Raw genomic sequence first — 23,130 nt, 5'->3', positions numbered from 1 at the left:
CCTACCTATGCCCACCTCCTCTTCTACTTTGCTGTTTCCATTCCACAATCTGGGGGAGATGTTAAGGCTTATAGCAAGAACCAATCAGACCTTATGCCTGGAAACTGGAACAAGCAGCCCCAGATGCTAATCAAGGCAGGAACTATCAGTGGTAAGGCTTCCTTTCCCCAAAGTGGATAAATACCTCACTCAAGCAGTATAGATTTGTCTCTTCTCTGGCATTAGGTTGATGCAAAAGCAATTGTGGTTTCAGACCGTGAATTTTAAATCTTTATAACTAGGCTAAAACACACTTTATTAATCAAAACAGGAACCATTACAATCAACACATTTTTGCCAATGAAAAATAAGTTCGTTTATTCCTCCAGCATAAAAGTCTGTGCTTTGGGATTCGACGAACTCTTGGAAAGCATTTTCTGCATCCCACTGTTTATGGAAGCGTTTGCCCTGCAAAAAGTTGTCAAGATGCTTGAAGAAGTGGTAGTCAATAGGCGAGAGGTCAGGTGAACATGGTGGATGAGGCAAAACTTTATAGCCAATTCATTCAACTTTTGAAGGATTGGTTGTGTGTGACATGCAGTCGGGCGTTGTCATGGAGAAGAACTGGGTTCTTTCTGTTAACAATGCCGGCTATAGGCATTGCAGTTTTTGGTGCACCTCATGGATTTGCTGAGCATACTTCTCAGATGTAATGGTTTCACTGGGGTTCAGAAAGCTGCAGTGGATCATACTGGCAGCAGACTACCAAACAGTCATCATGACCTTTTTTTGGTGCAAGTTTGGCTTTGGGAAGTGCTTTGGAGCTTCTTCTCAGTCCAACCACTGAGCATTGGTCACCAGTTGTCGTTAAAATCCACTTTTCATTGCACGTCATGATCCAATAGAGAAATGGATCATTGTTGTTGCATAGAATAAAATTAGACAACACTTCGAAACGATATTTAAAATTTACAGTCAGCTCACGAGGCACCCACTTACCGAGCTTTTTCACCTTTTCAATTTGCTTCAATGCTGAACAACCATAGAATGGTCAACATTGAGCTCTTCCGCAACTTCTCAGTTGGTCGTTGTCAACTTCTGATGGCTGGCCACTATGCTCATCATCTTCAAAGCTCTCATCTCCTTGCAAAACTTCTTGAACCACCACTGCACTGTACATTTGTTAGCAGTTCCTGGGCCAAAAGCATTGCGGATATTGCAAATTGTCTCCGCTGCTTGATGACCCATTTCAAACTGAAATAAGATTGCTCGAATTTGCTTTTTGTCTAACATCACTTCCTTGGTCTAAAATAAATGTAAAATAAACAGCAATTAATAACTCATTAGCAAAAAACACAAAGCAAGACATGCACAATAAATTGATGTATAACATAACCACATTTATTTAAGAGTGTATGCCAATATCAAATGGCAAATTTCAACAATGCAAAAACCCAATTACTTTTGCACCAAACTAATACAATGTGGGATGTGTGAATCTACCATCCATTGACCCTGACCCAGAACAGTTACTGACCACATCAGGAGACCAGCCAACACGGAACGTCATTCCCATCTGTTTTGGATGCTTTATACTGTGTAAGAAACAAAGAGGTGACTTTGCCCTTCTCAACTCTTTATGCTGTGCAAGTAATAAAGAGATCATTTGCTAAAAGTTTCTGTTGTGTCCTTAAGCTTGTGTTCCCATGACACACCTTTGTAGCAACTTGTTCTACAGATTTTGGCACTGCAAGCAAGGTGCATAATATGGCATGGGTTGGTTTTCTATGTGTTCTTACCTCGCTCTTATGTTCCTTTTGTACAGGAGTGTTTAAAGTACCATAGGATTCATGGCTTTGTGGCATAAACTGTGGGGTCACCACTGCCCAACCAACCTGAGTGTGTTGCCACCACTCTTTGGGGGAACAGCAATGATAACTGGGATTTTGAAAATCTCCCCATAAATGCCAGGGGGGTGTCAAGCTAGTTCCATGCTGAGATCTTCTTCAGGTTGGTTCCACTGTCCAAAATAAATTTCCTGGCTCATGACTTCTTACATCTGTTCTCGTTCTGGAACCAAGCAAACAGTGCACTAAGGCTATTGTGACTGAATCTGAAATTAGTAAGACCAGATGTTACTCAGGAAACTATTAGAACTGAAGATGGGGAACCAGAGGTGAAAATGAAAGCTTTTATGGAGAAGGATAAGGGATATGAAAGATAAATATGGGAGGGGCGGCGGACTTGGCCCAGTGGTGAAGGGCGTCCGTCTACCACATGGGAGGTCCGCAGTTCAAACCCCGGGCCTCCTTGACCCGTGTGCAGCTGATCCATGCGCAGTGCTGATGTGTGCAAGGAGTGCTGTGCCACGCAGGGGTGTCCCCCGCGTAGGGGAGCCCCACGTGCAAGGAGTGTGCCCTCTAAGGAGAGATGCCCAGCGCGAAAGAAAGTGCAGCCTGCCTAAGAATGGCGCCGCCCACACAGAGAGTTGACACAAGATGACGCAACCAAAAGAAACACAGATTCCCGTGCCACTGACAACAACAGAAGCGGAGAAACAAGACGCAGCAAATAGACACAGAGAACAGACAACCGGGGTTGGGGCGGGGAAGGGGAGAAAAATAAATAAATAAATCTTAAAAAAAAAAAAAGAAAGATAAATATGGGCAGAAGACAGGGCCTCCTTTCATGGTTATCCCGACTTTATGATGAGGGTGCATTGGCAGCCCTGATTAACCAGCGTGGGTGGAGAAGTCTCAGTGCCTTGTACCCAGTCCAGTCCTCCAACAGACTGTCAGCCATCTGGAGCTGAGGAAGAAAGGGAAGAAAGAGGAAATGATGGCTTCTGCCGCTATGGCTGAACCACAGCATGATCCCAAATTTTGTTTAGCTGGGTCCTAAGGGGAGTTAGACAAGCACACCCCACTCTGAGTAATCTTCTCCAAATTCCAACTAGGTCTTGGACTAACGAGGCGGAAGCTGTGATTCTGCAACAACTGGTTATTGGTGCATGGATATTCCACCCCTGCTGGAGAGATTTAGGCCATTAGAGATCCCCATAGCATGAGAACAATGGGGGAGGAACCCAGGCCTTGCTGCATGTCATCCATTACACGTATCAGAAAAAGGACAGGTCCTGGAAGAGGAAATAAGACCACACCACATGGGACTCTTCTCTCCAGCCACTGTGAGATCAGCCCATATTTTACCCCATTATACCCTTGACAAGATTGCCAGGATGGTAAGAAGGTAGAGCCACCAGATAGAAGGGCGGGATCACAGAAGTGGGTCTCCAAGTATTGAACACACAGAGATGACTATCCAGTAGGCTGGACCCGGAGGGCCTGACACACTTACAATGAAGGTTAGCAGGCAACACCTACCCCCAGTTGGTCCATTGGTACTCTTAGGAATAGTCACAGGACACTTTCAGGAGGCCTGGTAATCGATCATGAAGGGGAGGAAGTGAACTGGAAGAAATGGATAAGACACTGTTCAATGGGAAACAGGTGAGATTATAGCTCAAGGAAAGGAGCAGACTAAACGAGTGACTTTAGAGGGTAAAAGATAAATTAGTACAAATAAGCTGAGAGAGGGTCTCCCAAGGGAAGAAGTTGTGACACCACTATCTAAGGACTACTTACTGCTCCTTTTTCTCACTCTTTATTTTTCCCTTTATTAGAGAAGTTGTGGGTTCACAGAACAATCACACATAAAATACAGGGTTTCCATATACTACTGACCACCAATAACTTACATTGGTGTGGAGCATTTGTTACAATTGATGGCACCATGCTTTTATAAATACATTATTAACTAAAGTCAATGGTTTAACTTAGAGGTCACTGTTTGTGCAGTGTAGTTCCATAGATAATTTTTTAAAATTTGTATTCTGCTATCTTATATACAACCTAATATTTCATCTTTTAATCATAATCAGATGTATATTTCAGTGCTATTGAGTTCATAATGTTATACTACCATCACCACCATCCACTATCAAAATATTTCCATCATTCCAAATAGGAATCCTATACATTTTAAGGCTTAACTTTTCATTCCCTATCTCCACCCCATCCCCTGGTAACCTATATTCCAGATTCTGACTCTGAGTTTGCTTACTCTAATTGTTTCAAATCAATGACAACATACATTTTTAAAGACTTATTTTATTTATTCCCCCCCCCCCCCCCATTCCCTCCATTGTCTGTTCTCTGTGTCCGTTCACTGTGTGTTCTTCTGTGACTGCTTGTATTCTCTTTAGGCGGCTCCAGGAACCGATCCTGGGACCTTCCGGAGTGGGAGAGAGGCAATTACTCTCTTGTGCCACCTCAACTCCCCGTTCTGCTACGTCTTGTTTTCTTTCCTCTATGTTTCTTGCTGTGTCATCTTGTTGCACCAGCTCTCCGCATCAGCCAACATTCCTGCAGGGGCAGCTTTCCCATGCTGGGCAGCATTCCCACACAGGTGGTACTCCTGTATGGGGCAGCATTCCTGCGTGGGGCAGCATTCCTGCGTAGGCCAGCACTCCACGTGGGCCAGCCTGCCTTCACCAGGAGGCCCTGGGCATTGAACCCTGGACCTCCTATAAGGTAGACTTGAGCCCAGCTGGTTGAGCCACATCCATTTCTGAACATACAGGATAAATATCCTATTGTCTAAGGTTTATTTCACCCAATATGATGTCTTTAAGTTTGATCCATGTTGTCACATGTATCAGTACTGCATTCATTTCTATGGCTGAATAATATTTCACATTATGTATATACCAAATTTTAATTAGCCATTCATCAGATGATGGACACTTGGGTTGCTTCCATCTTTGGGCAATTGTAAATAATGCTGCTATGAAAACTGGTGTGCAAATATCTCTTTGCAACTGTTTTCAATTTGGGGGGTATATACCCTATAGTGGAATTTCTGCATCACATGGTAGTTCTAAACTTAGCTTTCTGAGAAACTGCCAAACTACCTTCCACGGTGGCTAAAAAACTTTACATTGCCACCAGCAATGAATGAATGGTTCCTATTTTTCTGAATCCTCTCCTACACTTATTTTCCTTTTTTTAAAAAAATAATAACAGCAGCTATTCTAATGGGTGTGAAATGATATTTCCTTGTAGTTCTGACCTAAATGTCCCTAAGGGTTAGTGATTTTGAGCATCTTTTCATGTTCTTACTGGCCATTTGTATATCATCTTTGGAGAGATGGCTGTTCAAGGTTTTTTAGGAGGCACTGGAGCCAACATCTGTCAGAACTCATCAAGAATCTTCACTGGACTTTAATCAGAGCTCCTGGTTGCAGCCTGCCTGTGGAACCTGGACTTTTACATCCCCATGGCTGCGTGAGAGATTCTGAGAGATCTCTTACTATTGACACATAGGCCCTGTTGATTGTTTCCCTAGACAACCCTGACTAATACAAGTGGCTTCCGAGTATTTTCTCCCATTGTGTAGGCTGTCTTTCTACTTTCATGATAAAGTGATTTGTGAAACAAAAGTTTTAATTTTGATGAGAACTCATTTGTCTACTTATTGTTTAGTTGCTTGTGCTTTAGATGTAAAGTCTAAGAAACCATTGCCTAATACAAGGTACTGAAGTTGCTTCCCTACATTTTTCTGCAGGAGATTGATAATGGTCTTATATTAAACTTTGATGAATTTTGAGATGGTTTTTGTATATGGTGTGAGGTACAGGATCTTCTTTTTTTTCAAATGGTGTCTTTCCCAGGACCATTTGTTGAAGAGACTTAACCAGTTGTGTGGTCTTTTGCCCCTTTGTCAAAATCAGATGAACATAAATGGGAAGACTGATTTCTGAGCTCTCAATTTAATTCCATTGGTCTATATATCTGTCCTTATGCCAGTACTATGCTGTTTTGATTACACTGGCAATATAAAAAGTTTTAAGATAGGGAAGTGTGACTCCTCCAACTTCACTCTTTTTTAAGGTGGCTTTAGCTATTCAGGGCCCTTACTCTTCCATATAAATTTTATGGTTGTCTTTTCTATTTCTGCAAAGAAAGCTGTTGGAATTTTGATTGGGATTGTATTGAATTCATAAATTGCTTTGGGAAGGATTGATGTTGTGAAGATATTTAGTCTTCCAGTCTATGAACACAGAATATCATTCTTTAATTTCTTTTAGCAATAGTTTTCTCTGTACAGGTACTTTACATCCTTGGTTAGATTTAGTAAAAGACATTTGATTCATTTAGTTGCTATTATGAATGGAATTTTTTCCTTGATTTCTTTTCCCAGTTGGGGATTGCTTTTGTATAGAAACACTGCTAACTTGGGGGTGTTGATATTATACCCTGCCATATTGTTTAATTCATTTATTAGCTCCAAGAGCTTTGTTGTGAGTTTTCTGGATTTTCCATTTAAAGGATCATATCATATGTAAACAGGGTAAATTTTATTTCTTCCTTTACTATTTGGATTCCTTTTATTCCATTGTCTTGCCAAATTACTCTGGCAAGACCTTCCAGTACAAAGTTGAATAACAGTGCTGATACTGGGCATCCTTGTGTTGTCCCTGATCTAAAAGGAAAGCTTTCAGTCTTTCACCATTAAGAAAGATGTTATACCACACTAATGAAAGAAGTTGTTGATGTGGGAGAAGTGGTGGGTGTGGGAGTGGGGTATATGGGAACCTCTTACATTTTTTAATGTAACATTTTCTGTGATCTCTATACCTTTAAAAAAAAGATTTAAAAATATGGAAAAAAAAAAAAAGGAAAGGTGGTAGCTGTGGGCTTTTTCATTATATATCCTTTATTACCTTGAGCAAGTTTCCTTCTATTCAGTGTCCTAAGTGTTTTTACCAAGACATGGTGCTGTAGTTTGTCAAATGCATTTTCTGCATTAATTGAAATGATCATGTGGCATTTTTTCCTTCATTCTGTAAATGTGGTATATTACATTAATTAATTTTCTTCGGTTGAAACAATCTTCAATAACAGGGATGAATCCCACTTGATCACAGTGTATACTTCTTTTATTATGCTATTGGACTCATTTGCTAGCATTTTGCTGAAAATTTTTGCATCTGTACTTATAAGAGACATTGGTCTGGAGTTTCTTGTAGTGTCCTTATCTGGTATGAGGGTGATTTTGGCCTCATAGAGTGAGTTAGGGAGTGCCCCCTCATCTTCAATTTTTCAGATGAGTTTGAGCAGAATTGGAGTTAAGTCTTCTGTAACATGTGAAGCCAATGGGTCCTGGGATTTTCTTAGTTGAGAAGCTTTTGATGACTGATTCAATCTCTGCTTTAAACTGGTCTATTAAGAGCCTCTATTTCTTCTTGAATCAATATAGGTTCTTTGGGTGTAAGTAAAAATTTGTCCATTTCATCTAGATTGTTTAGCTTATTGTAATACAGTTGTTTATAGTATCCTCTTATGATCCATTTTATTTCAGAGGTCAGGAGTAATGCCCCCCTTTTCATTTCAGATTTTCATTATTTGTATCCTCTTTACCCACCTCACTCCCACCTTCCTTCTCCCTTTCCCTCACTGTCAATCTGTTTGTCAATTTTATTGTTCTTTTCAAATAACCAACTTTTGGTTTTGTTGATTTAAATTTTTTTTTTCTATTTCATCTATCTTGACTAACTTTGGGATTGCTGGCTCTTTGTTTTGTAGTTCTTCCAGTCCTACAGCTTAGGACTATGATTTGAAGTCTTTCTTCTTTTGTGATATGTATTTTTTATTAGAGAAGTTGTGACCTTACAAAACAATCATGCATAGTGTGCAGAACTCCTATACATCACCACTCCACCCACACCTTGCACTGCTGTGGAACATTTGCTATAGATTATGAAAGAATATCATCATACTATTACTGCTATGGTCGATAGCTTACATTAGGTATATTTTTTCCATACACCCCTATTATTAACATCATGTATTACCAGTTCATGAGAGAACACTCCCATAATTGTACTGTTAACCCCAGTCCATCTTCCACCATGTGGTTCACTGTGCTAAAAAAAGTCCCATGCCTTGTAAAATCTATCCAAAATGTATACTCAGTGGCTTTCACTTTCATCACAGAATTGCACAGTCATCGCCTTGGTAAATTTTTAAATGTTTTCCTTAGTCCAAAAGAAAAAGTTCCATATCCCTCTAGTATTGTCTCTTAGCACTGATATAGTAACTTCTTTGACAAAGATACAAGGATCTTACAGTATGGCTGTTAACTATAGTCCATGAGGTATATGAATCATATTTTTCCACGCATCACCATATTCTTACCATCTTGTAAAGTGATGTACATTCATTCTATCTCATAGAAGTACATTCTTATATTTGTACTATTATCCACATCCACCTCCAGATTCACTATGCTAGTCAAGCCCTAGATTGCACTCTGTCTTTCTTTCAATTGACATTTATGTCCCTAAACTACCCCTCTATCAGCCACAATCCCATTTATAAACCAGATATGTTAGTTATATACACTATAATGCAGAACCATCAACTCTATCCATTTCCACACTTCTACAGTCAAGCTAATAAAGATTACTACATACATTAAGCATCAGTACCCCTTCTCAGCTCTTACATATCTCCAATTAACCTATATTTTAAACTCCATGTGTTTATTCTTTATATTTAATTCGTATTAATGAGCCCATACAACATTTGACCTTCTGTATATGGCTTATTTCACTCAGCATAATGTCCTCAAGGCTTATCCATGTTATAAGTTCCAATTTAATTTTTCTTCTTAAAAGAAAAACAGCATAGCTCCATAGAATGAGTTTGTTAACATTCCTTCCTGTTCAATTTCTTGGAAGACTTTCAGTAACATAGGTATTAAATCTTATTTGAATGGTCCAGGGCTTTTGATTTTGGGGAGCTGATGATCGTTTCATTCTCATTGCTTGTGTTTGGTTTGTTGAGTTCTTCTATTTCTTCTAGGGACAGTGTAAATTGTTCTTTTGTTACTAGGAATTTGTCCACTTCATCTACATTGTCTACTTTATTGTTATACAGTTATTCATAATAACCCCTTATTATCTCTTTTATTACTGTGGGTTTAGGAGTAAAGTTCCCAATTTCATTTCTGATTTTATTTGTATCGTCTCTTTTCTTTTATCCATCTAGGTGTTTCTTGATTTTGTTAATCTTATCAAAGAACTACCTTTGGTTTTGTTAATTCTGTTGGGTTTTTTTCCCCTTAATTTCATTCATTTCTGCTCTGATCTTTTGTTATTTCATTGCTTCTTCTTGCTTTGTGAATAGTTTTGCTGTTCTTTTTCTCATTTCTCCAGCTGCATAGCTAGGTCACTGATTTTCAGCACTTTCTTCTTTATTAATGAAAGCACTGTGAGCTAAAAATTCCCCTTTCATCACTGCCTTCACTGTTTTCCATAGGTTCTAACATGGTTTCTTCTCGTTTTCATTCATCTCAAGATATTTACTGATTTCTCTTGTAATTTCTTCTTTCAACCAATCATTATGTTGTTTAGCATGCATATATTAGTGATTTTTCCTTTTTTCTCTGTTATTGACTTCCACCTTTACCCCTCTATGATCAAAGAAAATATTTTGTATTATTTTGATCCTCTAAGATGTATTAAGATCTATTTTGTGACTAAACATATGGTCTATTCTGGAGAAAAGTCCATGAGCACATGAGAAAAATGTATATTCTCCTGTGTTCAGGTGCAATGTTCTGTATATGTCTATTAGGTTCAGTTAATTTATCATATATTCAAACTGTTTCTTTATTGATCCTTAGCCCAGATGTTCTTTCAAATGATTAATGAAATTCTCAACTATTATTGTAGAAACATCTGTTTCTCCCTTCAGTTTTGCCAGTGTTTGATTTGTGTTATTAGGAGCATCCTGGTTAGGTGCACATACATTTATGATTGTTATCTCTTTCTAGTGAATTCTCCTTTTACTAAAAATATAATGTCCTTCCTTGACTGTAATAGCAGCTTTGCTTTAAACGTTTATTTCATCTGATATGAGCATAGCTACTCCAGGGCTGTTTTGTTGGGTTTTTTTTGGCTATTCCATGTTGGAATATCTTTCTCCAGCCTTTTACTTTCAATTTCTAAGTATCCTTGGGTCTAACATGAGTCTCATTTAGACGGCACACAGATGGCTCATATTTTCTAATCCATTTGGCCAGTCTATGTTTTTGACTGGGGAGTGTAATTCATTAACATTCAGTGTTATTACTTGAAAGGCAATTCTTCACACTTTTTTTTTAAACCAATTTTTTATTGATACATATTAACAAAGCATACAATTTATCCAAACTATATGATCAGTGGTATTTGGTATAATCACATAATTGTCTGTTCATCACTTCAATCATTATTACAGCATGTTCATTATTTCAATAATAATAAAGAAAAAACAAACAAGAAAATTTCTCATCTCTCAATCTGTTTCCCCAGCTATCCATAGCTACTATTTCTGGCTATTCTTGCACAATTATTTGTTTACTAAGAAGTTTTATTGAATATATTTTATTATATATGATATATTATATTCACACACCATATGATCTGTCCAAAGTGTATAATCAATGGCTTTTTTCTTTTTAGCTGTTAAAAGGTCCTGTGGTGTAAAATTGTAAAATAAATAGAAAAACAGATGGAAAGAAATTACAAATTTTGAAAGAGAGTGCAAGGCCAGGTTAGACTTAATATAATCTATTATACAAAGTAGACACTATAGCAGCAAACATTAACTTATGTAAACAATAACTCAAATACAGAAATTAATAACAATACTAATTTTTATATTACACTTCTAACTATTGGACATAATAGTCCCTAAGTATGAAATAAATTATTGGTTTGGTTATTTAATTTCCATTTATGCCAAAATTCTTTCTAGATAATCAAATTCCTATTTGGGAATTCTTCACATCTTTTTGGAACGAATTACAACAGATAACAATTTGCCAACTCATAATTTTATGAGGCAGAAAAACTCAAAATCTTGTGCAACAGTAGTCATGCTAAATCATTATCGATCCAGGTAGATTATTTTAAATAAGGAGTATGAATAAGAAAGGGTTTAAGAAAAATGAAGCATCCAAAAATAACTTTCTTCTCCAGTTCTCAATTAAAAGCAAATGTTTATTTTAAGTGAAAAAAGTTACACAATACTATCACAGGAATAATTTGCCAGGTGCAATGAGTAATTATGGTTCATATTATATAATGTTATTTTACATTTATCTAGTCTACTCCAGCTCTTTTTTTGACTATTATTTCTATGGAATACCTCTTTCCAACCTTTCAATTTTAACCTTGTTGTATACTTATATCTGAGGTATGTCTCTTATAGACAACATATAGATGGCTTATACTTTTTTTCTCCATTCTAACCGTCTATGTTTTTTGATTGGGGAGTTCAATTCATTAACATTCAACGTCATTACTGTAAAGGCATTAGTTACTTCATTTTGTCCTTTTGCTCTCTGTTGTCACATCGTTCTATTGTCTTTTTATCCTTTAGCTTACCCTTCCTAATCTTCATTTCTAAACTCTTCTCCAAATCTCTTCACCCTTTTTTCTCCCAGGTTGCACAACCCCCTTTAGTATCTCTTGCATTTAAATATGGTATTTTGGTAACATATTCTATCAGATTTTGTCTGTGAAGACTCTGAACTCACCTTCTTTAGGGACAGCTTTGAGGATACAGAATTCCTGGCTATCAGTTTTTCTCTTTCAGTACCTTAAATACATCATACTAATTCCTTCTCATCTCTGTAATTTCTGATAAGAGGTTGGCATTTAATCTTATCAACTTTCCCTTGTACGTGATGCTTTTTTTTGTTTTTCTCTTGCTGCTTTCAGAATCCTCTATCTCTGATATTTGTCATTCTGAATAGTAGGTGTCTTGGGGTAGGTCTATTCTGATTTATTCGGGTTGGGGTACACTGCTCTCCTTCGATATTGATATTTATGTCCTTCGTAAGGGTTGCAAAGTTTTTGATCATTACTTCCTCAAATATTCCTTCATGTCTTGCATCCCCATAAGATCTGTTACTTTTCTTTGTAGGCTTTCAAATTGTTCTTTATGATCACCCAGTGTCTTAATATCTTATCTTTTATTTTTCTAGTCATATTTTCTTTAAATTCTTTGAAGTGTCTTAGGAGAGTTATGTGATTATAACGATTGTCTTAAATCTTGTTTCTCTTCAGGATACTTGGCTAGTTCTTTTGGCTGGGCCATCTCTTCCTGTTTCCTAGTATGGCTTGTAATTTTTTGCTGATGTCTAGGCATCTGATTATGTTGGTGAATTTACTCTGATGACTAATCTCTCTCTCTTGCCTATTTTTTTCACAGCTCTTCTTTGATATTTGGTTCAACTTATTCTTAGTTTTAAAATTGCCCAGCTTAAGTCATCAAAATCGACCCAAAGACTCAATAGTGGGGCGCAGATTTTCTCCCAGGAGTTAGGGTACAGATAGAAAGGAGAACAGTTTTCATCCATGCAATTTCTAGACAAGCCAGCAGATGGCACTCATCAAGCACCTTTGTGCGGAGGTGTTTCAGTCTGGGCTTTCCTGGGTTCCAGCGTGTAGAGATTCATATCAAGCCCTGTTGGCCGAATCACTGAACAAACCCCCCTCCAGCTCCTCTTCCCTTTTCCCTTGAAACAGCTAACAGGAAGGAAGATGTCTGTTTCCCTCAAAGTTGGCTGCAGTGAGCCAAAGGTTTTACCCCAGCTTAATATCTTGGAAATTAGGAAGGAAGCCATTCCTGGCCACCACAGAAGCATGGTAACTTGTTGCTTTGGCTTCTTCATCTCTCTGTCCTTCAACTTCCTGGGAATTGTGTAGCACTGTCCCTGGTCTACTGACCCCCAAAGCAGGTCCTTCGGACAGCTTGTAGCTCTTTCTCCATTTGTGAGAGCGTTGAGCTCTACCTGTTAGTCTGACACCCTCTTCCCACAAATTCTCTCCCCCTCCATGATTTTGGATGAGAAATAAGCACTTAGCTTTATTGCAAATCCCTTGTAGGTGATGAATCGATTTTCTCTTGCAGCTCTCAGGAGTCTCTATTTTTGGCATCTGACATTCTGATTACTATATCTCTGGGAGTAAGTCTATTTGGATTTATTCAGATGGGAGAATGTTGTGCTTCTTGAACAGAGGGCTGGGAAATTTTCTACCATGAATTCTTCACATATTGCTCCTGCCATCTTTTCCTTTTCATCGCTTTCTGGGATACTCATGACACATATGTTTGCACATCTTACGCTTTCATTTAGTTCCTTGAGACCCTTTTCAACTTCTTCCATTCTTTTATATGTTTACTTTTGGAGGCACCATCCTCAAGCTCATTGATTCTTTATTCTGCCTCTTCAAATCGGCTGTTAAATGCTTTCGGTATATTTTTAATATCATTTATTGTACCTTTTATTCCCATAAGAACTGCTATTTTTCTACGTATGCTTTCAAATTCTTCTTTGTGCTCACAGTGTCTTCATATTCTTAATCTCTTCAGCCATCTCACCGAATTTATTAAGATTTGTTTGACCATCTATGATTAGATGTCTCAACACCTTTATGCCATCTAGAGGCTTCATTTGTTCCTTTGACAGAGCCATATATTCCTATTTTTTAGAACAGACTGCCATTTTTTGTTGGTGCCTCAATCTGATTTACTTGATGCATTTATTCTGGTTTAAGTTTCTCTCTTCCGACTAGGTCCTTCTATTTGACTTGCTCTGTGCTACAGTTTCTTTGACCCTTGGTTTCACTGAATTTGGAATTTTATATTGGCTCATATTTACTCAACCTGATTTTTAACCCCTTTTTTATGTGTTTTGTTGCTATTGTAAACAGAATTTTTCCCAATTTCTTCCTCAGATTTTTCAATATTAGTGTACAGAAACATTACTGATTTTTGTGTTAAACTTTATCTTGCCACTTTGCTAAATTTATTAGCTCAAGTAGCATTGTCATAAACATTTTAGAATTTTCTAAACTTAGAATCATGTCATCATGAATATTGAGTTCTACTTCCCCTTTTCTTAATTGGATGCCTTTTATTATTTTTTTTCTTGTCTACTTGCTCTAACTAGAACTTCCAGCAAAATGGTTTGTAACAGTGGTAACAGTGGACACCTTTGTCTTATTCCCAAGCCTAGAGGGAAAGCTTCCAACTTTTCCCCATTGAGTATGAAATCCACACTAAGTCTTACTGGGTGTCCCTGTTTGTGATGGTTTGCTTCTCCCTTGCTGCTCTCAGATTTTCTCTTTATCTTTGATGTTAAACATTCTGAGTAGTATGTGTCTTGGTGTAGGTCTACTCATATTTATTCTGACTCACAAACACTGCACTTCTTAGACATGTAAGAGCATTTCCTTTATGAAAGTTGGGAAATTTATAGCCATAATTCCTTCAAATACCTTTATGCCCTTTTCCCCTTCTTTTCTCCTTCTGAAACTCCCATGACATGTATGTTGTTGCATTTCATGTTATCATTCAACTCCCTAAGCCACTGCTCAATTTTTTCAACTTTTTTTCTGTTCTTTCCTCTCTTCATTTTCAGTTGTTCTGTCTTCTGCATCACTTATTCTTTCTTCTATCATTTCAAGTCTGCTGTTATAAGCCTATAGTGTGTTTTTTAATCTCACTTTATCATGTCTTTCATTCCCACAGCTGTTACTTTTCTATTCATGTTTTCAAATTATTCTCTCTCCTCAGTGTCTTCTTGATGTCCTTTATCTTTTTAGCCATACTTTCAACTCATTGATTTGACTTCAGAAATTTGTGTGAAACTTGATTATTTGTCTCAAATCCATTGTCTCTTCTGGGGCTGTGATATATTCCATTTCTTCCATTTTCTTAGTATGGCTTGTAATTTATTGCTGATACCTAGGCATCTGATTAGGATGTTGAGTTTACTCAGATGTTCAATTTCTCTCTTTCATAAGGGTTTGGTGGCAGGTGGCTGTGTGTTACTGCTGCTCTTTGATTCTTAGTTCAACCTATTCTGGGTCTGTAGGATTGTCCCTGTAAGTTGCTCACATATGGGCCCTGGACCCAGTAATGGGTTGCAGACACATTTCCAAGGGCCTTAGGAGGGAGGCTGCAAAGTTTGGAAAAAGCGTCTCTTACTTACTTCTCATTTCCTCACATGAACTTCTTTCTTCCGCCAGCCAACAGTGCTCTTTGGCAGCCCTCTCAGTTCAAAGCCTGGTCACAATGTGTTCACTGCAACATGGATCACATCAGTGTGATAGAGGATCCTGCCTAGATGCTAAAAGCCTCATAATTAAAACTTTCTCATGAGAAGAGGATTTGGCCCAATGGATAGGGCATCTGCCTACCATTTGAGAGGTCCAAGGTTCAAACCCAAGGCCTCCTGACCCATGTGATGAGCTGGCCCATGCACAGTGCTGATGAGCACAAGGAGTGCTGCGCCACACAGGGGTGTCCCCCACATAGGGGAGCCCTACACACAAGGAACGTGCCCCATAAGGAGAGCCACCCAGAGTGAAAAAAATGCAGCCTGCCCAGGAATGGTGCCGTACCACACACACACAGAGCTGAGGCAGCAAGATGATGCAACAAAACGAGACACAGATTCCTGGTGCCGCTGACAAGAATACAAGTGGACACAGAAAAACACACAGCAAATGGACACAGAGAGCAGACAGTGGGGGTGGGGGGTGGTGGGTAAGGGGAGAGAAAAAAACACTTTCTCAGAAGCAGTTCTCCAACCTTTGCTGGCAGCCCCCCCTCTTTTCCCTTGTAGGAAATAATTCCACTCTCCTCTGTGTCCTAAACAACCAGTCGGTCAGAAGAGAGGGAGCTTGAGAGGGTCAAATGTCTTTAGTCCCTTGTTGGTTCCCAAGGCAAATAATAGCATGGCCCCACCCAACCTGGACTGGCTCATGGAACACAGCAGACCAAATTCAAGGGTGAAAAGCTGAGTCAGCCTTAGGCTGTGTCCCTCTCTCACACCTTTCCAGGTGAGGTAGAACCTTGGGTACCCCTTTGTAGATGCCAGCCCCACCACTGAGAATTTGAAGTGTCTATAGGGTGGGGGAGGGTGCTGGCAGCTGCAGCTGCAGCTGCAGCTTTTAACTCAGTTTTGTCATCATGATTCTTTTCCTTTGCCGCTCACTTCTGGGCAGTGTCTAGTCTCCCAAACCCTAGATTTTTTTCCAGGCCATTTCTGCCTATCCTCTAGCTATATTTTGAAAGGAGAGAAGAGTCCCATGTCTTTCTAGTCTGCCATCTTCCCGGAAGCCTCCCCTCCCCTTTACCATTTTTAAGATGATTTTTAAAAGACTTGCTCAGTATGACCACATTTTGATCTTCTTCACTGCTGTTTTCTGGATTTTAATCATCTTACTTTGAATGGGGCATAATTTCCTGTTTCTTTGTTTTTCATTCTTGTTGCACATTGTACACTTTAGCATTTTAAAATGTTAACTTGGGGGTTTATTCCCTGGGATATCTGTTTTTTGGTTTGGTAATCAGTTGGTGATAAAACAAAGATTTTCTTGAGTTTCTGCACTCCTTTCAAGAAGGTCTGCCTATGGTAAATGCACTGTGCAGAATTTTTCCTGTCTTTCTACGCATGTCTTGTCCTGGACTTTTGCTTGTTAGTTGTTTTAGAGTTCCCATGTTTACATGAATTTGGTTGTCCCCTTGGTTTTCCAGTGAATAATACACCCCACTCTCCCCGACAGTTGAAGTTGACAGGCCTTTGTCCAAGTTTATCTGCCTCTACAGTTTTTTGTACTCCTTTCATTGTCTCATGATTCTTTTGCCTGGACAGAAAATTCCAAGAGGTGGGTCACCCCAGGGAGGATTTTTCCCATGTCAGTCTTTCCCAGTCAGCCCAAAACAAGGACCCACAAAGCAGGTACAGAATGGCTCCAAAGTGTTATGAGGAAGAGACCCAGGAGGGTCCCAAAGCTTCTGATGGCTCCCCAAAGCTGAGCTTTCATGGCCTGCCCAACAAATGCACTCCTTCACCTGGCTCTCTCACATCCCTGAGGAAGCCCTACATCTTTAAATATCCACTGCCTTTATCTTTGTGCAGGGAGAATTGAAATAATGGCTGGGTTGAAAAATACCTTCCCTCAGAGCTAGTACCCAGCAATCTGAATTAGCTAATCAAAAGCTGTGATCAGTGATTGGCCATGCCTGCCCCTGTTCTTCAGGAAGATGATTTTTACACCCTGTCCATTACCAGCAGCTAGCCAGGTACTGGAACCTGCAGTGATATGCCATGAGAGTCAGAGATGGGTGCCAGTAGTCACCGAGCAGAAAGAGCAATTTATAGTCTTACAATTTATCAGCCTCTGCCTCCTACTTTTTCCTCAAAACTGTACAGTGTTCTTCTGGTCTCTGGAGTTTCAAAGTTGTTTCAGATTATTCTTACCTGTTTAATAATTGTTTGGTGAAAGGACTGAGTCCTGGAATTCCCTACTCCACCATCTTCCTCAGAAATTCTCACTCCCATCTCTCTTGTTTTCTCCAGATTTGCCCTGGGCCATCTAGGCAGCAGGAAACATGCCTTGTGGCTGCATTTGACATCTGAAACGTCACTCTCCATTTTGCCAAGTCCACACTGATGCTCCAGCTGATCTTCCCTGCCTCACATATGGACTGACACCACGAAGTACCTGTAAGTGTAATGGCACAGCCTTTGTGCATTCGTCTGTAATGCGTTGAGATGCAACAACACTTAGTACATGAAACTAGCAAATGGCTCAGTCATTATTTCCAGTTTGTTCACCATTGTTTAGTTTCTTAGGCTGCTTAAAGGAGATATCATGAAATAAGCTAGCTTAAACAATGGGAATTTATTAGCTTACAGTTTTAGACCAAGAAAATTTCCTAACCAAGGCATCATCAAGGTGCTGCTTTCTTGCTGAAGACCAGCTACCAGTGATCCTTGGCTCTTCTGCCACATGGCAAGAGACAAGACATCTGCTGGTCTCTTCCTTATCCTCTGGGTTTGGTTGCTTTTAACTTCTTGCTTTCATGGCTTTCTCTCTCTTCATCTGAACTTCATAAAAGATATGAGATTAAGACCCCTTCTGATTGAAGTGGGTCACACCTTAGCTGAAGTAGCTTCATCAAAAGGTCCTACTTACAATGTGTCCATACCCACAGGAATGGATTAAATATAAGAACATGTTTTTCTAGGGAGTGTATAGTTTCAAACCACCACAAATGATGAACATATAATGTATAATCTGTCAACCATCTTGGTTGGCATTGCTGAGTTCACAACATAAACCCTTCTAAGCCAAAGTAGTGTCTGGTAATCACCAAGACAAACAGATTCTATATGGGGCCTCTTCAGCTGTCCCCCAGTGGGTAGGGGAGGATGGATGCAACCATTACTTCAGCCAAACCTGATCACCCTCCTAGGAGTAACAGTATGCATCAGTAAAGTCTTCCTAATGTGCTGCAGATACTTGTATTCCCCAAACTTTACTGCCAACATTGCTGAAGGCAGTGAGTTGGCAGGCCTGACCCCTCTCTGCCTTCAGTCAAAGATAGGAGGTGGGCTTATGTTACAGAAAAATAATGTGGAGAGATAGGCTCAGCCTGGTAGAAAGGCCAACGGGTGGTGTGTTAGAGAAGCCACACACCACTGCTAAGCAGCCATCACCTAGACCTCACCTAACCTTCCTTACCTTTTTCTGTGGGAAAGTCACAAACATACACTAAATAGCTGTCTCCCAGCCCTCACTGTGTTTCCACTCCACAATTTGGGGGAGACATTAAGTCTTATGAAAAGGCCTGACCAACCTTAAACCCAGAAACAGGAAGTAGGAGACCCAGATGCTAATCAAGGCAGGAATTCCCAGGGACAGGACCCCCTTCCTTAAGGTGGATTAATATCACACTCCAACAGTATAAATTTGTCTTTCTTTTCTGGCATGATTTGGGATTTACAGAACTACCATCCATCAAGTCTGACCCGGAATGGTTTTCAGTCACCCCAGGTGAATGCCATGATGGGACTTCTTCCCCTGCTGTTTTGGACTCTGTGCTGTGTAAGATTTGCCATTTTTATGCTGTACAAATAATAATGAGGGCATTTGCTGCAAGTCTCAGTTGTGCCCATGAGCCTGTACTCCTGCAAAGCATCATTGTAGCAATTTGCCCCACAGGCAGTTCTAGAATGGTCTGTCACCTTTCCCTAAGACCCACAAACACATCCAGTGCTCAGGACTAGGTGTGTCAGCTTGGCAGGATAAAACATAATCCCATAGTAGAGAAGATGACTGACAGTACATTCCTTCCTCTATTGTCTTAATTCCGGGGGGCATGTTTTATGACATCCAGCTCACACCCCAGTGGTAGATCTGTCCCTAGTGGGAGTGAATGGAGTTCCTCAGCTACAGGACACTAATAAAAGAAAGGTGTGCTGAGTGTGAACATCTTCCTGCATCGGCCATGGAATGAAATCTGCTATGGGGAACTGACGTCCACTAGTAAAACTGATCTTGCTCATTCTCTTCTCCAACTGAGTAAAATGTCTATCAGAGCCTGTTTGAGTTGTGCTTTTTCTGAGAACCCCTACAACTTTACTGGAGTTGATGTCTCTTTAGGTGTCTCTCCTTCTGACTAACATTACATACCCAAGAAGATCAATGAAGCCCAAGTAGAATAAAATTTAAAAAATCTATACCGAGACATATTATAACCAAACTGTCAAAAGCCAAAGAAAATGAGACTTCTGAAAGCAAAAAGAAAAGTGAAAAGTATAGAGAGTAAAAGTTGCTTAGTCATCAGAAACCATGGAGACCAGAATGACATATTCAAAGTGATTAAAAAAAAAAAAAAAAAGCCTGTCAACAGAATTCTGTATCTGGAAAAATTATCATTCAAAATGAATGAGAACTCCAAATAGCCAAAACAATTTCAAAAAAGAACAGGACTTCCCTTTTGAGGGTTGGTGGCCAATGGCTCTGTATTAGTAAGCCAAAGGGGTGTTGATGCAAATACCAGAAATTGGTTGGTTTTTATAAAGGGTATTTATTTGGGGTAGGAGCTTACAGATACCAGGTCATAAGGCATAAGTTACTTCCCTCACCAAAGTCTATTTCCACGTGTTGGAGCAAGATGGCTGTTGACGTCTGCCAGGGTTCAGGCTTCCAGGGTTCCTCTCTTCCCAGGTCCTGCTTCTCTCTGGGCTCAGGTCCTCTGTTTTCTCCATAAGTCAGCTGTAGACTATGAGGCTCTCTAAGCTTTGCCTCTCTCCACAAGGTCAGCTGTAGACTATCAGACAAAGGGCTCTGTCCCTCTCCCTGGTGTTTCTGCCGTGTCTAAGGAGCTGTCTCTATTCCTCTGTGTTCTTCTCCCGGCTCAGGTCCTCTCTTCCTGGGGCTTGCTTCTCTTTCCTCTGCATGCTGACTTTCTGGGACTACAGCTCAAGACTTCAGCATCAAACTCCAACATCAAAACTCCAACATTAGAAACCCTCAACTCTGTCCTTTGCCATGCCTTTTATCTGAGTCCCCACCCACCAAGAGGTATGGACTCAAAGCCCAAATGACGTGGCCCAATCAAGGCCACAATCATAACTCAATTATGCCCAGGTACAGACCAGATTACAAATATAATCTAGTATCTATTTTTGGAATTCATAACCATATCAAACCGCTACAGGCTCCTTCACAGGCTGCCACCACCACCCTCTACACTCTACTGTTGAGAGAAAATGGTGGGTCGGAGCAGCACCATTGCCACCAGTGCATGAGGAGCCCTCTTCATCGGGTACTGTATTTACTTTGACCACAAGAGACAGAGTGGCCCCAATTTCAAAACAGGCTGCGAGAGTGAAGAAAGCAGCAGAAACTTGCCAAGGAGATAGCTGCGCTTTCCAAGTTACCTGATGCTAAAGATACTGAAGCTGTTCAGATGTTCTTTCTTAAAGAAATACCGCTTGGTGAAGAGTTACTAGCCCAAGGTGAATATGATAAGGGTGTGGACCATATGACATATGCAACTGCTGTATGTGACAGCCACAGCAGTTATTACAAGTTTTATAGCAAACTCTTCCACCACCAGTGTTCCAGATACTTCTGACTAAACTCCCCAAAATTAGAGAATTGTAAGGGCTCAGAGCTTGGCTGAAGATGATGGAGAATGAAAAGCAAATGTGAGCATAATAAAATCTCTATATAAAATATTTTAAAAATTCTTAACTCAGGAGATGAACAGCTCTGGAAGAATAAGGGCAAAAATGCTTGTTATGCGCTGTGTACCACCCTGAAATGTACCAAAGTTAATTTTTGCTTTGTGTAGATCCATTTGTCTGTCTTATTTATTTTTCACAGTGAGAAGTGTATTTTGATGAGGGCTTTTCATTTTATAAATATAGTATGAGTTATTTAAAATTGAAATATCACGGATTTAGTTTCTTCCTAAAATGTACAAACATGTAGCAATATTTACCTTAAAAACACCCAGTGCTGTTTTGAAAGATAAGGCCAAAAATAAGTATATGAAAAAGCTGAAGAACGCATATTTTTAAAGCTAGTACATTTTGTTATAGATCACAAAATCGCAAGAAAACCTGTTTGCATTTATCAAAGCTGAGCATTAAAATCAAGAGATATTTAAAAAAAGAACAAAGTTGGAGAACACATTTCATGATTTTAATACTTATTACAAAGTTATAGTAATCACAGCAGTGTATTACTAACAGAAGAACAGATCTATAGCTCAATGACATAGAATTGGGAGTCTAGAAATAAACCCAAACACGAATAATCAGTTGACTGTTTTTTTTTAGTTTATTTTCTTTTCTTTTTGTTTTTCAATTGCCTTTTGATAAAGGTGCTGGTGAGGGACCCTTGGAGATTTATTGGTAGGAGTGTAAAAATGCTGCAGCCACTGTGGAAAAGTTTGGTGGTTACTCAAAGAGTTACACACAGCATCACTGTATGACACAACAATTCCACTCCAAGTTATATATCCAAGAGAGCTGAAACAGGTGCTCAAACAAAATATTGTACATGAGTTATCATACCATCATTATTTATAATAGTCAAAAAGTGGAACTATGTAAATATCCATCAATGGACGAACATACAAACAGTTATGATGTATATATACAGTCTTAGATCCCTACAGTTGCCATAACAAACAAATGCGTGGAAACAACAGAAACTGATGGACATACCAGACGGCAGAGTAAAAGGTTCAAAAATCCTGCCCCCCAAATAAACAATAAAAAATAAGTAGAAACTAGTATCACCAGTTTTTTCAGAATTCTGGAAAACAAAGATGCACAGCAACCAAGAAAACACTAAATCAAGAAAAACATCTTAAAAGAAAGAGGGAAAAAAATACAGACATTTATTCTATCAATCATGTCTATGAAATGAGATCCCACATTAAATCAGGATACTTGAAGCTCTGGTAGACTTTCTATGACTGAGAAGATACATCGCTGTGCCAGGAAGATAATGTGTCCTTCCTCCACATGGAGAAGACATGGAAGCTTATGGATGAGACCCTCCCAAACTTTGCACTATATATCTTTTCTTTTGGCTGACTTCTATTATACTATAATAAAGCTCTAATTATTATTATTTTAATGGTATGAAAGAATTATGGAGCTTTTACTAGTTCTTCCACTGACTTGTAGTTCGGCACAGGAGTAGCTTGTGCTGCTAGTCCTGGGTCTGAAGGGAAAAGAGACAACCCCACTCACAGATTGGGGTGTATGTATGTCTGTTCCAAGATGTCTCATGACAATCTGAAACACTGAGGCAAATGTTCATCTTGGTATCACCTGTCTCAGAACTCATTCTGGACTGAGAAGCAGGAGGCAGGGCTATTAAAACACTGTAAAAGAAAACAATTAAATAGGAGAGGATTAGGGCAAAAGATTACATGACTGAGACAACATAAAGTACCTGCAGCCTGGAAGGAAAGCTGTGGAGAATTTCTTGGGGCATTCAGAGTGTCTATATATCTAAGGAATTTATAAGTCATTCAAGGAAATCTCAAGGACCAGACAATATATAAATGACTATATGCATTGAAGAATACAATGTTTACAAAATTGTTTGGAAAACTCACTAAACAAATGAGCTACTATAACCTTCAACAATAAGAAAAATCCTCACCAAACCCAGGGGAAAGGGGAGAATCTTTCAGAATTAAAACA

The 23,130-nt window shown here is 39.3% G+C and overlaps 1 protein-coding gene across 11 annotated transcripts in view; it reads right to left on the bottom strand.

The window, feature by feature from the left end:
• The window catches only part of SLC25A40 (solute carrier family 25 member 40), a 104,301-nt gene that overhangs the window by 60,536 nt on the left and 20,635 nt on the right, over window positions 1–23,130 (bottom strand). Inside the window, exons 2-4 of one of the 11 annotated variants that reach the window (XM_058297062.2) lie at window positions 3,363–3,449; window positions 1,517–2,787; window positions 979–1,284 (exon numbers count right to left, since the gene is read on the bottom strand). The exons of 8 other annotated variants lie outside the window; for them this stretch is intronic. The gene's annotated coding sequence lies outside the window, so the exon portion shown is untranslated. Of the gene's footprint in view, window positions 1–978; window positions 2,788–3,362; window positions 3,450–23,130 lie in introns of those variants that run through there. 2 more of the 11 variants (XR_011648832.1, XR_011648833.1) reach the window with 2 other exon arrangements.

This window comes from Dasypus novemcinctus, chromosome 5 (assembly GCF_030445035.2).
Source record: "Dasypus novemcinctus isolate mDasNov1 chromosome 5, mDasNov1.1.hap2, whole genome shotgun sequence".
Lineage (NCBI taxonomy): Eukaryota > Metazoa > Chordata > Mammalia > Cingulata > Dasypodidae > Dasypus > Dasypus novemcinctus.
This window is presented reverse-complemented; position numbering and strand designations above follow the sequence as displayed.